At 40.4% G+C, this 16,692-nt stretch overlaps 1 protein-coding gene across 14 annotated transcripts in view; it reads right to left on the bottom strand.

The window, feature by feature from the left end:
• LOC134226894 (protein O-mannosyl-transferase Tmtc3-like) overlaps positions 1 to 16,471 on the bottom strand; it is a 741,179-nt gene extending 724,708 nt beyond the window's left edge. For 2 of the 14 annotated variants that reach the window (XM_062707989.1, XM_062707988.1), the window contains exon 1: positions 15,503 to 16,216. The gene's annotated coding sequence lies outside the window, so the exon portion shown is untranslated. Of the gene's footprint in view, positions 1 to 15,013; positions 16,217 to 16,241; positions 16,258 to 16,315 lie in introns of those variants that run through there. The other 12 variants (XM_062707982.1, XM_062707987.1, XM_062707985.1 and 9 more) reach the window with 12 other exon arrangements.
• Between the last annotated feature and the right edge of the window lie 221 nt (positions 16,472 to 16,692).

Genomic DNA, 16,692 nt, shown 5'->3' on the forward strand with positions numbered 1-16,692 from the left:
CTCAAAGCGCACAAGCCCAAGTCCTGGTGTTAGGTGGGACGCTAAACAGCCCTGACACGACGGCCCTCCGACGAGACAGGAGGTTTGCGCAGGCCCAATAAGCCGCCTAGAAAACCAATCATTACGAACAATATAAGAGATAATGCGACTCGATATAATCGGCAAAGACCTAGGCGACGAATACAGGATCACGATTGGAAGCTTGGAACATGGAATTGCAAGTCGCTAGGTTTCGCAGGTTGCGACAGGATGATCTACGATGAATTACATCCCCGCAACTTCGACGTCGTGGCGCTGCAGGAGATTTGCTGGACAGGACAGAAAGTGTGGAAAAGCGGGCATCGAGCGGCTACCTTCTACCAAAGCTGTGGCACCACCAACGAGCTGGGAACCGGCTTCATAGTGCTGGGTAAGATGCGCCAACGCGTGATTGGGTGGCAGCCAATCAACGCAAGGATGTGCAAGCTGAGGATTAAAGGCCGTTTCTTCAACTATAGCATCATCAACGTGCACTGCCCACACGAAGGGAGACCCGACGACGAGAAAGAAGCGTTCTACGCACAGCTGGAGCAGACATACGATGGATGCCCACTGCGGGACGTTAAAATCGTCATCGGTGACATGAACGCACAGGTAGGAAGGAGGAAATGTATAGACCGGTCATCGGACCGGATAGTCTGCACACCGTATCGAATGACAACGGCCAACGATGCATAAACTTCGCAGCCTCCCGCGGAATGGTAGTCCGAAGCACCTTCTTTCCCCGCAAAAATATCCACAAGGCCACATGGAGATCACCTAACCAAGAAACGGAAAACCAAATCGACCACGTTCTAATCGACGGTAAATTCTTCTCCAACATCACGAACGTCCGCACTTACCGCAGTGCGAATATTGAATCCGACCACTACCTCGTTGCAGTATGCCTGCGCTCAAAGCTCTCGACGGTGTACAACACGCGTCGAAGTCGGACGCCGCGGCTTAACATTGGGCGGCTACAAGACGGTAGACTAGCCCAAGAATACGCGCAGCAGCTGGAAGTGGCACTTCCAACGGAAGAGCAGCTAGGCGCAGCATCTCTTGAAGATGGCTGGAGAGATATTCGATCCGCCATTGGTAGCACCGCAACCGCTGCACTTGGCACGGTGCCCCCGGATCAGAGAAACGACTGGTATGACGGCGAATGTGAGCAGTTAGTTTAAGAAAAGAATGCAGCATGGGCGAGATTGCTGCAACACAGGCGCGGAACAGACAAAACTCGATTTTCCTGAGGAAAGTGCGTCAGCAGGAAGATCGAGACCGTGAATAGACGGAGCAACGGTACCGCGTTGATAACACACGAAAGTTCTATGAGAAGTTAAACCGATCACGTAAGGGCCACGTGCCACAGCCTGATATGTGTAAGGACATAAACGGGTACCTTCTTACGAACGAGCGTGAGGTGATCCAAAGGTGGCGGCAGCACTACGAAGAGCACCTGAATGGCGATGCGGCAGACGGAGATGGTGGTATGGTGATGGACCTGGGGGAACGCGCACAGGACATAATTCTACCGGCTCCGGATCTCCAGAAAATCCAGGAGGAGATTGGCCGGCTGAAGAACAACAAAGCCCCTGGGGTTGACCAACTACCAGGAGAGCTATTTAAACACGGTGGTGAGGCACTGGCTAGAGCGCTGCACTGCATTTGGGAGGAGGAAGTTTTGCCGCAGGAGTGGATCGAAGGTGTCGTGTGTCCCATCTACAAAAAGGGCGATAAGCTGGATTGTGATTGATTGTATGCCGTCGACTAGCACCAATTGCAAGGGAGTTCGTGGGGCAGTACCAGGCGGGTTTTATGGGCGAACGCTCCACCACGGACAAGGTGTTCGCCATTCGCCAAGTACTGCAGAAATGCCGCGAAAACAACGTGCCCACACATCATCTACTAATCGACTTCAAAGCCGCATATGATACAATCGATCTGGACCAGCTATGGCAGCTTATGCATGAACACGGATTTCCGGATAAACTGACACGGTAGATCAAAGCGACGATGGATCGGGTGATGTGCGTAGTTCGAGTTTCAGGGGCATTCTCGAGTCCCTTCAAAACCCGCAGAGGGTTACGGCAAGGTGATGGTCTTTCGTGTTTGCTATTCAACATCGCTTTGGAAGGGGGAAATCCGAAAAGCAGGGATTAACACGAGTGGTATAATTTTCTATAAGTCCGTCCAGCTATTAGGCTTCGCCGACATAGATATTATGGCACGTAACCTTGAGAAGATGGAGGAAGCCTACATCAGACTGAAGAGGGAAGCCAAGCGGATCGGACTAGTCATTAACACGTCGAAGACGAAGTACATGATAGGAAGAGGTTCAAGAGAAGACAATGTGAGCCACCCACCGCGAGTTTGCATCGGTGGTGACGAAATCGAGGTGGTAGAAGAATTTGTGTACTTGGGCTCACTGGTGACTGCCGAAAATGATACCAGCAGAGAAATTCGGAGACGCATAGTGGCTGGAAATCATACGTACTTTGGACTCCGCAAGACGCTCCGATCGAATAGAGTTCGCCGTCGTACCAAACTGACAATCTACAAAACGCTCATTAGACCGGTAGTCCTCTACGGACACTAGACCTGGACGATGCTCGTGGAGGGCCAACGCGCACTTGGAGTTTTCGAAAGGAAAGTGCTGCGTACCATCTATGATGGGGTGCATATGGCGGACGGTACGTGGAGGAGGCGAATGAACCACGAGTTGCATCAGCTGTTGGGAGAACCATCCATCGTTCACACCGCGAAAATCGGACGACTGCGGTGGGCCGGGTACGTAGCCAGAATGTCGGACAGTAGCCCAGTGAAAATGTGCGCAGCGGGCAAGGTGGATTGATCAGCTGGAAGATGACTTGTGGACCCTCCGTAGACTGCGTTATTGGCGACGTGTAGCCATGGACCGAGCCGAATGGAGAAGTCTCTTATATACCGAACAGGCCACTTCGACCCTAGTCTGAATAAATTAAATGAATGTCTAAATAATTATAAAAACTGCATAAAAACGTCATTTGAAATAAGTTAGGGGACAACTAAAACGATATTGAATGATTTGTCAATAGAATAAGGGTGCCCATAACTGAACCAATAAATGTGCCCACAATCGAACTTGCGCAGCCTTTTTTGAAAATGAAGAAGAATAAACTCGCGCTAAATTTTTATTGGCAATAGTCATTGTGCCTCGAAATAGATTAAATTTACTGTATAAATATGCATTGGAACTCACTTTTTGAATTAAATCACTTCAATTTATGACACATTGGAAAAGACGAAAAAAAAACTTTCGTGTTGTTTTTTTTTGTAAAAAAAATGATTTGTTCCTAGTTCAAAGTAGAGATCCCCATCCGGTTTGATATTGAGCACAAAACATCATGTTACAATAGCAAACTAATAACGGTTGTCAGAATGACAGCATCTGTTATCTGTCAAAAGATACGTAGGAGTGCCCATAACCGAGCGGTGCCCACAGCCGAACCTCCTCCCTTACATATAGACCAGTATTTCCCAAACTGCGGCCCGCCGGCCGCATGTGGTCTTCTAAGTTTCTTTCTGCGGCCCGCGAGGGATTTCTGAGAATACACTACATGTGGCCCATTGTTAAGTATTATATGACAGGAGACGCTATTCATCATTGCCAATAATTTTGTGTATTCGGGAATCTGTCAAGTTCATTTCATCATGATGTTGATACACGATTTATATATCGTAATTATCATTATGATTCATGAAATTCACAGTTTCATACAAAGATGTTATGCAGGCCGACAGTAAATTTACTGTGATGATATCGCCGAAGTTATGATAATTTCAAATTTGAATTGACCCGCAGATTAAAAGGAACTAAAGGTTAAATTACAGGTAAAACAAATTTTATCATACATTGATCCTTAGGAACACACTAAGCTTTTCTTTCTCGAGCTCGAGGCAAAATTGAGCACCGCTGTGGCTCAGTAAATTTCAGAAGTGTTCTTCGGCAGAAAATTTTGTTAATTACTGATTTTCGGCAAAATATTTACCACATCTCAGTAACTAAAACGTCACTTTTACTGAGGTCTCGGTGAAAATCATGTTTCCTGAAACTCGGCGGTGTCCACCTCGGGAAAATAAACAAAAAATGCTGAGATCTCGACGAAAAAAAAAGTGTGAATGCTTTTATTTATCAAAATAAGTTAAGTTTTGGCGAAACTTAACTGAAATGTTGCTGGATTATAACATTCATAAAATACGTTAATTATCAACAATGGATTCTGAATGGAATTGTACCATTCGAATTCATTTCAGAGCTGCAAACAAATTCTGTTCAGAACCTTCAAACGGATTCTGTTCAGAATCTAAAACAGAATCCTAAACGGACTCTATTCAAAACTTCATACTTCATACTGCTCCGAATCTTGACCGGTATTCCCTTTAGATTCTATTTTTTTCTCGCGATTCTTCTCCTCCGGTTTCTCGTTGGAATTCCATACGGATTTTAAAATTTCGAACGGATTCTTTTCAGAATCTCAAACGGATTCTGTTTAGCATCCCAAACGGAATCTGCGCAGAACTCCAGACGGATTCTGTTTAGAATCACGAACGAATTATACTCAGAATCCTGAGGGGATGCTTCTTAGAATTTCGAGCAACTGCTTCTTGATGACTGCCACAAGATTATGTCATGACCAAGTGGACCACTCTTGAGATCGTCTTCAAAGCAAGTTCCATAAAACCGCTGTCAAAAAAGGGAATTGATTTTCCGTGGAGTTTTTTCTTATTGTATTGTAGCAAAAGGAAAATTGTAGAAATGGAAGAACGAAATAAAAAACAACATCACGGACATGGATGAAAAGGTTCCAGGTTCCAGAATTCCGAAAAATGTTGTATTAAAGGCGAACATATAAATAAATCGGTCCTCGGAATAAATCACCTCAAATTTCTCAGAATCTCATGTGTATTTTAAGAAACGTCATAGTTGCTTTGTAGAGTAAAACTGGCCATGCGATGTGACCACGGAACAGGTTCCTGAAACCCGGAATTTCTGGTACAAAAGAACAAAATAGAACTACAAAACAAGTCGGTCTTCCGACTACTCGAACTTCTCAGAATCTTATGAGTAATCTAGAAAACGCCTTAGTTTCTTGGTAGGGTAAAGCTGGCTATGTGATGGCCATGAAACAGGTTCCGGAAGCCCGGAATATGCAAAAGGCCTGACGAAGTCTATCGAAATGGGCTTTTGAGGAACTCCGGATCCATAAAGTTACCACTTTGGCATTTTCTCGGCACAATTGTTCCAACTCTTCGCACTTCACTTCTTTCAGGCTGTGGATGCGTTTCTTCTCCTGAAAGAGGCGGGTCTGCGTCTCCTTTTCCAGGAATTGACGGATTTCTTATTGTAGCGTGACTACCCGCACTGCGTCTTTCTTCTTCAGAATCTGTCTGCACTCTCCGTCGAATCAATCGTTCCGTCGACTTTGTCTCACATACCCGAAGTTGCTGTCCGCTGCTGACCCCATCGAGATCACCCGCTTTCGGTAACGCTGTATCGAGAAGCAGTGGTCACATGAGGTTTCTTCAGTCGCTCTAGCTCGTACCGAGGGTAGTTTTGTTTAACCATCATTTACAGGAATACTGAGAACACTACCTCCACGCAGTGTTGGGAAATATTCCGCGAAAAACTGTCATTTCACAAACACTGTTATTTAACAAAAATCAAACAAACCGAAACGGTTCGCAAAAAAAAACACACAAAACTGCTTACAGTTTTTTAACCGTTCTACTTGTTCTGCAGCATTGTTTGTTCGCTGCTGTGTGAGGTGAGAGTCCCGTTCCATCCGTTTCACAGCATTTGGATGGAATTTTATTTTCCGGCTCGTGCTAAGTGCAAACAGCACAAAATCGAATTTAATCACCTGTGGTTCAAAACATTCAAAGTGTGCTAGCTGCTGATACTGATTCTATATAGTCTTGTTCTCTAAATTAGGCGAGAAATAAACCGAAAAATCGAAAAAACTTTATAAAATTATTGTAAGAAAATACGTTTTGGTAGGTAACAAAACGGTTAAGAGCACCGTTTGACTGAAAGTGGATCAAATAGCAGATGTAATGACGAAAGCGTTTCTTCAAGTTGCTCGGTTTGGTGGTTTGAAGGAAGCTAAAAGGTATGTTATATATAATACCATACTTTGTATTCTGTTTAGCTTGATTGTAGGCGTCTTAAGTAATGTTGGCGTAATGTCATACCCTGAACTGGTGAACTGGACAATTATCGGTCGCTGTTAGTACTCTGAACGAGAAAACGTGTAAAACATTCGATATACGGCAACTTATCACCGGGGGTAACACGTTCGAATGGGAATCACGACTTGAGATAGCTTTCAACGCAACGAAAGTCGAACGAAAGTCATTGCACACACATCTCCCGTGGGATTGGGAGCTGTTTTAGTCCAGTTCGAGGATGAAAACGACGATAAACCAATCATAATATCGTACGCTGGCAAAAGTTTATCCGCAACGGAAAGGCGCTACTGCCAAACTGAAAAGGAAGCCTTAGTGATCATTTGGAGCGTTGAAAAATTTCAGGTTTACCTCATCGGAAGAGATTTTGAGCTTGAGGCGGATCACCGACCACTCACGACAATTTTTAGATACCAAATTTTACTTCCCAACCACCGGGTCGGATCGAAAGATGGGTGTTTGGGCTTACACCATTCAAATTTTGCATAATTTACAAATATGGGAAAGACAATGTTGCTGATTCATTATCGCTCCATTACAATTTAAATAACAATTACGACGTGGATAACTCTGACGATCATTTGTGTATTACGGCGATCGGTTGCCATTGAAGTATCTGAAATAAAGAACGAGTTAGACATTCTAAACTAATTCTCGTTAAAAGGTACCATATCAACATCAGATTTTTATAATGAATCGATTAGAACAGGTGCGAAGATGTATGTGTCATTGCAAAAGGCCCTCAGTTTACTGGAAGGATGTGTCCTCCGCGGAAAGCGGTTGCTAATATCAAAACAGTTACGCGCAAGAATGTTGCAGCTAGTCCATGAAGGTCAAAGTTTGATGGTCGGGCATGGATGCCGATGCGAAGAAAGTAGTAAAAGAATGTGAGGTGTGTCGTTTAGTAAGCAAACCCTGTGCCCCCGAACCCATGCAACGCATAACAATGCTAGTAGAACCGTGGCTTGGGTCCACTCCCATCAGGCGATTATTTACTAGTGGTCGTAGACTACAAAAGTCGCTACAAAGAAATCTGCATAATGGAAAAGATTACATCAGAGGAAACCATAAGCTTATGGGGAAGTAGACCGCCAAAACAGTTCACTACTTAAACGTCTTAAGATCGGTCACTCACTCATTTCCCTCAGTAATTGTCTTAGAAATTACTCCAAAAATTCCTTGGAAAAACCTCCAGGAATTCCATGAGAAATTATTTCAGTCGTTGCTCATAAACTTTCCTCAGGTATTGCTTAAAAATTCCTCCAAAAATTCTCCAGAAATTCTTTCGAAAATACTTCCTGGCATTTCTATGGAATTTTCTTTTCTAAAGGAAGTTCCTTGAAGTTTCATAGGAAATTCCTCAAAAAAATCCTTTTGAAATTCCTTCAGGAATTGCAAATTATTGCGGAAGGACTTCAAAGAATTGATTCGGATATTTCTTCAAAAAATCCCTTTAAATGTCCTTCAAGAAATCCGTAAGATATTCCTCCCGACACTTCTTCCAGAAATTACTTCAAGATTTTTTCCCAGAATTTTTCGAAGATTCTTCAAGGAATTTTATCGATTTTTTAAATTTAAAAACATTTAGGAATTCCGTTGTCAATTTCACCACGAAAACCATCGAAAGTTCCACGAATAAGTTCGTCCAGATGTTCGTATAGCAATTCCTCTGGAAATTCCTTTTGAATTTTTTCACAGATATTTTTTATAGAAATTCTTGAAGAAATTCACGAAGGAACTTTTGAAATAAATTCCGGGAATTTCAAGAATTTCTCGAAGAAACTTCTTGGGGAACATCCGATAGAATCACTGAAGAGGCTCCCAAAGGTATTTCTGGAACAGTTTATTTTAGAATTCCTAAAGGGATTTGCTAAGAAATGTTTGGAGGAATTTCTAAAGCAATACCTGAGGAAAGTTTATAAGCAACATCTGGGGCAAGATCCCTTAGAATTTCTGGAGGAAGTCACGATAGGAATTGAAAAAGCATTCCCTAAAACCTCCTAAAGGAATTTCTCATAGAGCTGCTGGAGGAATTTCCGAATCAAATCATTCATAGAGTCGTATGAATAAAAAGTAGCAAAACTGAACGCTTGTAGTATCTATAGATAGATAGTATACTCGTAAATAAAGTCCACAGAGAAAACTACATGTTTGGTATGAATAAAAATAAATTCAGACTTATGGCATATGCTACATTCGAACATAGCCTTTACTGCAGTTTACTACCATTTACTACATGCAGAAATGTCGAAACAAAATAGACCCCATGGTGACGATGCTGATTTCATCATTTCTTGCAGCTAATCGACAAAAGACGTGCCTGTTTTCCTTAAATTGGACTTCTCTTTTTAAAAACAAAGACGGTCCGCTTCGATTCTGATGAATAATCTGTATTTAAAACATTAGTAGCAACGTCTTGAGCAGACTACAAGAAATCAGTAGTAAACTCCTCTTTTATTCAATCTAAATCAGTTGTTTGTAGTATGTTCGAAATGTGTAGTGTAGTAAAGTCTCTTTTATTCATACGAACATGTTCCACAAGTGACGTTTACTACTCAAAGTGTAGTAAACTCGAACTTACTACTTTTTATTCATACGGCCCATTGCTTCAGAGGAATTGTCAAGTGAAGATATCGTTCAAACGGATTCAATCCCTTGATAAATTTTCGAGCGTATTTCCGGTGGAATTTCTTCAGCAATCCCAGCAAGAATTTGTGAAAAAATCGTGGTGGAATATTGAAGGACCCAGTAGAAATTTTCAAAGGAATATGCAAATAAATTTTCTAAATAAATTCCGGGAATTTTAAAAATTCCTCTGGAGGAAATTTCGAAAGATTTTCCAGAGCCATTTTTGAAAGAACTCCTGGAGGAATTTATTCGAGAAGTATCCTAACGAAGAGCTTGAAAAAAAAAATCAAAGGAGTTTCTGGAACAATTTTTGAGCAAATTGCTAAAGCGATTTACAAAGGAATTTTTGGAGGAATTTAAGAACGCTTCGAGGCACCTCTGAAAAAAGGAAAGAATTGCCGATGGAATTTCTGGAGGAATTTTGCATGGAATTTCAGAAAAAAATGAATAAGGATTGTTTTCTGAACTTCTGAAGAAGTTCCCGATGGAATTTCTGGAATAATTTCCTACATAATTTCTGGAGGAATTTCCGAAGTAACTCCTTGGGGAACTTCCGAAAAGATTGCTGGAGGAGTTTCTGATGCAATTCCCGAGGGCAGTATACATAAGCAACGTCTGAAACATTTCTTCATGTAATTCCTGGAGGTAATTCCTAAGGAATTTCTGGAGGATTTTCCGAAGCAGTTTCTGGAGGTCTTTCCGAAGAATCTTCCGTAAAGATTCCTGGAAGAACTTCTGCCCAAGTAACAATTTCCATGCTTCTTGGATTTATTTAATTCTTATAGCGGATTTATAATAGCAATCTCGATAGCTTATTGCTCAGTTTTATTGTCGATCTTATGGCTACCAATAAACGTCTCATAAATATGCTGAAAAAGCTTCAAACGTCAAAAGCTTATTGACCTTATGAGCGACTCTACGGTTGTGATGGAGAGTGTGATAAATCCTATTTCCACAGCTCGATCAAAACCAAAATTTTTGGTCGTAATGTGGTGAAATGAGTAGCCCCAATAAGAATATTTGCATTGCAAAGAGTTTATAAAGGTGTTTAACAAGATCAACATTTTTCTAATCGAAGTTTATGATGGCCATATTGAAAACGGAGAAGCATTTTTAAGTCGGTAAAATTTATCACTCACTTGCATGATTAGGTAATGTTTTCACCGCGTAAAACCCTTATCATTGATTTTCATTAGAAATATATTGAGGAGAAATATCAATATATTCAAGGGAAATTAGGGATATTGCTGCTACAATTATTATAAATATAATGGCCAAAACTACATTATTTTGAGAGCGCGTGGTGTTCAATCTTACTTTTTCCCTAGTTTTCACCATGAAATTGAACGCGCACATCATTCCGATGGAAGCACATTGTGAAACAATTTGAAAATAATATTTTTAGTAGTCATCCTCATCATGCTTGTCATCAACATTTTATGTAATTATTTTTCTGCAAAGTTTTGTTTCCCTTTTTTCAAAGCAAGATTTCTGACAGCTGCCACAGCCAAGTTACCTTTTGCAGGTGGTTTAAAAAGGATTTCTAAATACTCTTTTAACATGTTTATAGTGGTTATCTAGAGAGAGCCACTTCGTCATATCTTACTCTTATAGTGGTCATCCAATGGTTGTCGTGTAATATTGGGTTTTATTGTTAGATCTTATAAATTGATCTTGAAAACCATCCCTAGAGCGGAATACAGCTTGAAATAATACTTGGGCTGAGAAAATTCCTGATGAAAGTTTATGAGAAACAGCTAGAAGAACTTTGGGAGGAATTTTCGAAGCAATCTCAGTAAGAATTTCCGGTGGAATTCCTGGAAGAATTTTCAAAAGAATTTCTGTAAAAAAAATCCAAAAGAGTTTTTGGAGGAATATTTGGGAAGTTCATAAAAGGGAAGTTCACAAGCAAATTTCCGACGGAACTCCTTGAGAAATTTTCAAAAAACTCCTTTTTCTAAGAAATCGCTAGAAAAATTTCGTAGGTAACTTTTTAAGGAGCTTCCGAAAGAATTCCTGTAAGAACCCCTGATGAAGCTTGTGGAGTAGTTTCCGAAGGAATTTAGAGAATAATTTCCTATGGAATTTTTGGGGAAATTTTAGAAAGAGTTCCTGGAAGAACTTCTAAAGTAACTATCTGGATAACTTCCGAAAAGATTTATGAAAGAAGTTCTGAGGGAAGTTTATAAGCAACATCTGCAGCAGGCTACTTAAGCATGTTTGGAGGAAGTCTGAATGGAAATTGAAAAGGAAGTTGCAAACGGAATATTTAGAAGAACTTTTCAATAAACTCCTGGAGGAATATCCCGTGGAGTAAGTGTTCAATTGAATTTATCGATTCTCCTTCAAATGTCATTTTTTTACTATTGACGCCAAATTATCGATACGCCAAAATAACTGGTGGCCAACTATTTTGAACCAGAACTATGGCGCCGGCAGAGCTGAAAATCGCCTTCATGCGTTGTGCTAAATGTGCGCGACACATGTTGGTGTTTTTTTTATCACACCTTCATTGAATTTTGATTGAGTCCCAATCGTAAACAACAAGGCCAGTAAACGTCAAGACTTAGAATAATTTTCCCCAGCAACCAGCGCATGCAATGCCCTATACATGTATCACTAAGAAACGAAACACGGGACAACTTTCGGATAGAAATCAAACATGCTCGTATTTTTTTGCATTTTTTTTTTCAAATTTTGGGAGCCTAAGTTAGGTATCAAGATTGTTTTTGCTTGCGTGCCAACCCAGTGTTCAGAGTTCAAAACCAAGAACACCATGCTCTTGACTCCTGTTTCTTTTCAGAATGCATTTCTCGCTTAACTTTTCAAAAGGACCTAAGTAACATTTTTTTCATGAATTAATCTGAGTACTGCAATCAAAAACTTTCATGTTGTTCTGTTGATTGCGCTATTCAAATTAATTCATGAAAAAAATGTTACTTAGGTCCTTTTGAAAAGTTAAGCGAGATTTCTGCCTTCCCTTTGATTCAGACAAACCTTCCAAACACTTAAATTATTTTGCCAACCTAAGCGTTATTACCGTGGGGCATCGAAATCCGTACACTTAAGCACTTCGTTATATGTGACAGTCTCTAGAAAATTTAAGTCAAATGTAAATGAGACGTTCGTCGTTGATTCAGTTGCAAGAGGATCTCTATTTTCGAAGTGTTCCACTTTTACGCGATAAAAACTACGAGAACCATGATAAAATAATGAAGTAAATCAACACCTCCTGAATAGAAATCCGTTCACTGTGGACTTCACTTAAATTTTAAATTAAAGCTCCACAAATAACTAGACTAGATCACTGTAAATAGTTCAATACACACCTTGGGAAGAGATCCGTTTGGTTTGTACTCCGATGAGCTTACTTTATTCATTGCAAATTGCAATTTAAATACAGACACTTTGGGGTACAATCATGGTCAACACGCGAAAAAATGGCGCATGAAACTGCAAACGGCAGCGGATTGTTTTTGATTTTTGTTATTTTAATTTCAAAGCCTACTTTCTATTTCAATGGCCAAAAATTTAACTGACAAGTATATGAACAGGATAAGATAAATTATTTATATATTAATTACCTTTAAATCTCTTTAATTCATTGATATCTCTGAGGTGGACGGACTTCGGTGCTGTATGGATTTCGGTCCCCCACTGTACTGCCTTAAATTCAACAGCTGAGCTCCCGTTTTTTTCTGGGGAACCCCTTTTCAAAAATAATTTGGGAAATTCATTCTCCAGGAATTATTTAAAATTATTAATCATTAAATTCTGGAGATTCTTAATACAGAAGTTCCAGGAAATGGATGAGATTTTTTTTCTGGACAAAAATCATATTTTTATATATTTTTAGTACATATTTTATGTTATATATTAGAATTATCATACATATATTATAAGTTATAATTTCGAAACTATTTTTATTTTGTTGCGTAACATCCCTCACATAATTATTTATTGCGAGGATTTAACTACTAAGGACTGTATCGAAAATAAGAAATCCACATCATTTTATCATATTTTATCATCATAATAAAATCAGATGAAATTTAAAAATTTATTTCAATTTGTCTAGCAATATATGTTAATGCTGTTTGTTAAGTTTCATGAAAAAATATAATACTGAATAAATATTGCACTATTCCAACATTTATTCGAGCATTTTTCTTCCTGGTCACAAATCGGCATAAAATTGCCTCGTTTTATAACATGATTACTTTCTGGTCCGAATTCCGGTCACTTGATTTTGATTTTCTTCCTTTTCCGACAGGTTAGCGAACGTGTAGTATTCCCCAAGCTTGTTGACCATGAATTTTTACCTTTGGGGTGGATAGCGAAACGCTTGGTCAAATTATCCATCTCGATGCCCTTCTTACGGAGCCATGTGTCCAAAACTCGAATTTCAATATCACTTTCAATTTGCGATACATCGGAAACAACAAATTTTCAACAAACAAACAAATTCTGACTTGAAACTTAACATATGAATACATCGATTGCAGGGTAAAACAAACCAATACCTTCATGAGCTTCTGAGTAGTACCACTTTGAAAGTGGATAACTTATTTTCGATACAGTCCTTACTACGAGACAACTAAAAATAAAATCAGATCCTAAAACTTCCTACACGACTCAACACCGGGAATTCATGGTATTTATACCGCTAGGGTAAAGCAGGAGTTAGTTTTAGAAGACTTTCTTAGAGCATTCTGGAGAAATTTAATCTAATCTCTTTACTTTTATTTTATACTAGCAGACCCGACGAACCTCGTTTCGCCTAAAATTGATTAGTTCTAGAGTTATGCAGAAATTTCGGTTTCATTTGTATGGGAGCCCCCCTTTTCAAAGGAGGGAGGGGTCTCGAACCATCTTAAGAACCTTCCCCAACCCCAAAAACCTCTGCATACAAATTTTTACGCCGATTGGTTTAGTAGTTAGGAGTCTAAAAGGTTTTGACAGACAGAAATTCATTTTTATGTATATAGATAAAATCTCATTGGTGCTTACAGCCATTGGAGCACGAAAATCCACCAATTCACGCTGCCGCTGTCTCCATATTTATTATTGTTATTTGAAGAGAGCTCCAATGTTTGACTAACAGCTTCTCCCCAACACGGCTAAGCACCACCGAATTGAGATTTGTTCTACCAACCTCAAGTGGCTCCTTGGCGAAGAACTTTCGTCTTGTTTGTTAAATTGCCGGACAACGGCAGACCAAATGTTCACAGAAGCGACACATATCATTTCGTTTTCCTATGAAATTTAAATGATATCGATTCGGACAAAGACCTGTAATGAGACGCGTATACGTGCTCAGGTCTCTTTTAGATAATTCTTAAATGTTGCGAGACATGGAAACATTTGGAGTGATAAAACGTTTCGATTGCCTGATATTAGTTGCGTTCCTAAAATTTCTTTCTGTTTTCGTAGATTCCCATACGAAGAGAAGAAGTTGATAAGCTGCAAAAAGGTGCTGGTTCTGTAAACTGGCTTGATGATCCGAGTCTCGTCAGCATATCTGCTTTTTCGTTACCATCTATTCCACAGTATCCTGAACCCAAGGTTGACTTGAATGTGACAAGACAATTTTTAGAGTAACAGAATGCATTCTCAAACTTGTTTTGAAGTGCATGTTGCCGACTTTAAAGCAATCAAAGCTGCTTGGATGGCGGACACTTAGGGTTACCGCTCCTGGACTTCATCTCATAGCTCCAGTATTCATCCTTCAAAAACAAAAAAAAACAAAGCAATGAGAAGGAATTTGATTTGTTTCTTATTTTTGTGATTTTTTCAGCAGTTAGCATGCATGTTAGCAAAAAGAAGCGAGGAAATTGATGCCACTTCTGTTTGGTTCGCGATGAGATGCAGTTTCAATCTTCTTATAAAAATATTTCCAAGTTCAAACTTGAAAACGTGTAAAAGTTTTGCACTTTCTGATAACTTAGTATAGAACAGTTGTGAACAAAACCTAAAGTCACATTAGGTTTATGGAAAAATATGTATCTTTACAAGCCTACATATGATTTATTGAGGCTAAATTCTTTAACAGGTTTCTAGCCGAATCAAACATATTTCAACCTTTTTTAAACGTTCCCATTCTTCTAACATAACAGAAAGCCTTACTTGAAGTACTTACACGTAAAAAAATCACCAACACAGCCACCACGTACACGATTTTGCACTGGAAACACTTTTCATTCTTGCATCACAGCATCACAGAACATCGCCCCTCTTCACTACCATCAGCCACACTGAGATTTTTCCCAAATCTTGCCAGCAGACTATGCTGCTGTAACACTAACACACTTCCCGAAGCTCGCCCGTTAGCAGGGCATTATTCTTATTGGAAACACCGCTTGTTTTCTTTTCCCCTGTGCAAGGTTGTAACTTTTGACTACTAGGCCTAATTTAAACAACAATTTTTACTCCTATTTTCTGTTTAAACTAACATAGAAAGCATCACTAGAGATTCTAACAATCATAGGTCGTGTGTGGAAGATATATTTGCAATATTTTTCAACACCGTGGTTTTCTCTCAAGCAGTGGGATGACCACTCACACATGCAAACATTCCACCGAATAAGCATGCGAAGTTTGTATGCAAACTAAAAACAAAACACGATACCTGCAGCGAGCAGCTGAATGTCAATTTCGTAGCTACTGCCACTACTGTTCACTTTTTATCAAAGGTTCCTCTCCTGGGGTCGCAATTTTTGATTTCGTTCATGACCTTTGATTAATTTCAGACTTTTCACGTGCAAACGCTGTTCGAGCACGAACGTAAACAAACACTTGTCAACTGGACCACTGCCGAGACCACTTCTTTCCGATCTAAAATATTTGGCTAGGCCACTGCTTTGTCTAGACTTTGGAGATTAAAAACCATCCTCGACCTTCGTATAGTCCATCAACTCTCTGTCACGTATGGAACAAGTTTTGTTCTAATTGGACACCTGTCTTATCACGACACTGGCCAGCATCACGTCCTTCTCATCGGCTCAGCAATTCTACAACTGGATAAACTTTTTCAGGTCACTCAATCGAATTTAAAGTTTCCGCCCGGTAATTCAACTATCACTCTCGTTCCTCCATAGCCGCTAGTCAGAAATCTGCACCGGGAAGACAAAACTCACTACAGAAGGTCCAGTTCCACTGCAGTAGCAGCTGACGGCAGGCGGACCATAATCACTCCTGAAGAAATCGCATTTTTCCAGCTTGAAGCTGTCAGTTGCTTTAAAGCCCATCCACCACCGCACACAGGCAGAGAGCAGTTCAGGGTTTCTGGTTTGTTCTTGGTGCTCCTCTTGCTTCTGCAGACTGCTTTTTGGGTGCCGTCGTTTCTCTCATTCGCAACGGTTGCTCACCATAACGAACGCGACGTGACACCATTCCAACAAGAACGGAGCGAACGACTGTCCAACTGTCACTCGAGCGTTACCGTTCTGCTAATGGGTTTGCGAGATCACAATCTTGTTGGACTTTAAATTGCACTTTAACTGCGATGACTGCAATGTCTGAATATTCTTATCAATCCGAGACGACGCCAGACGGTAGACCTGGGGGTCAACAGACAGACAGAAAGAGGACTAGGACCGAGATCGGGGCAACGAACCACGAGTCAGTGCTGCGCGTTGTTGGCCACGTCCGTTTGCCAATGTAGATACCGAGAGACTGAAGCGGCGATCGTCACATGGGTGTACTTTTTGACTTTTTCCGAACAACCCAAACTGGATCCTGTTCGCCAAAGGATTCCGGGAGCCTGCAGGATGCAGCTTCTCCGGTGAGTGTGATTCACGCTGAGAGCGAAGCATTTTG

The sequence above is a fragment of the Armigeres subalbatus genome, chromosome 3 (assembly GCF_024139115.2).
Source record: "Armigeres subalbatus isolate Guangzhou_Male chromosome 3, GZ_Asu_2, whole genome shotgun sequence".
In the NCBI taxonomy this organism is placed as follows: domain Eukaryota; kingdom Metazoa; phylum Arthropoda; class Insecta; order Diptera; family Culicidae; genus Armigeres; species Armigeres subalbatus.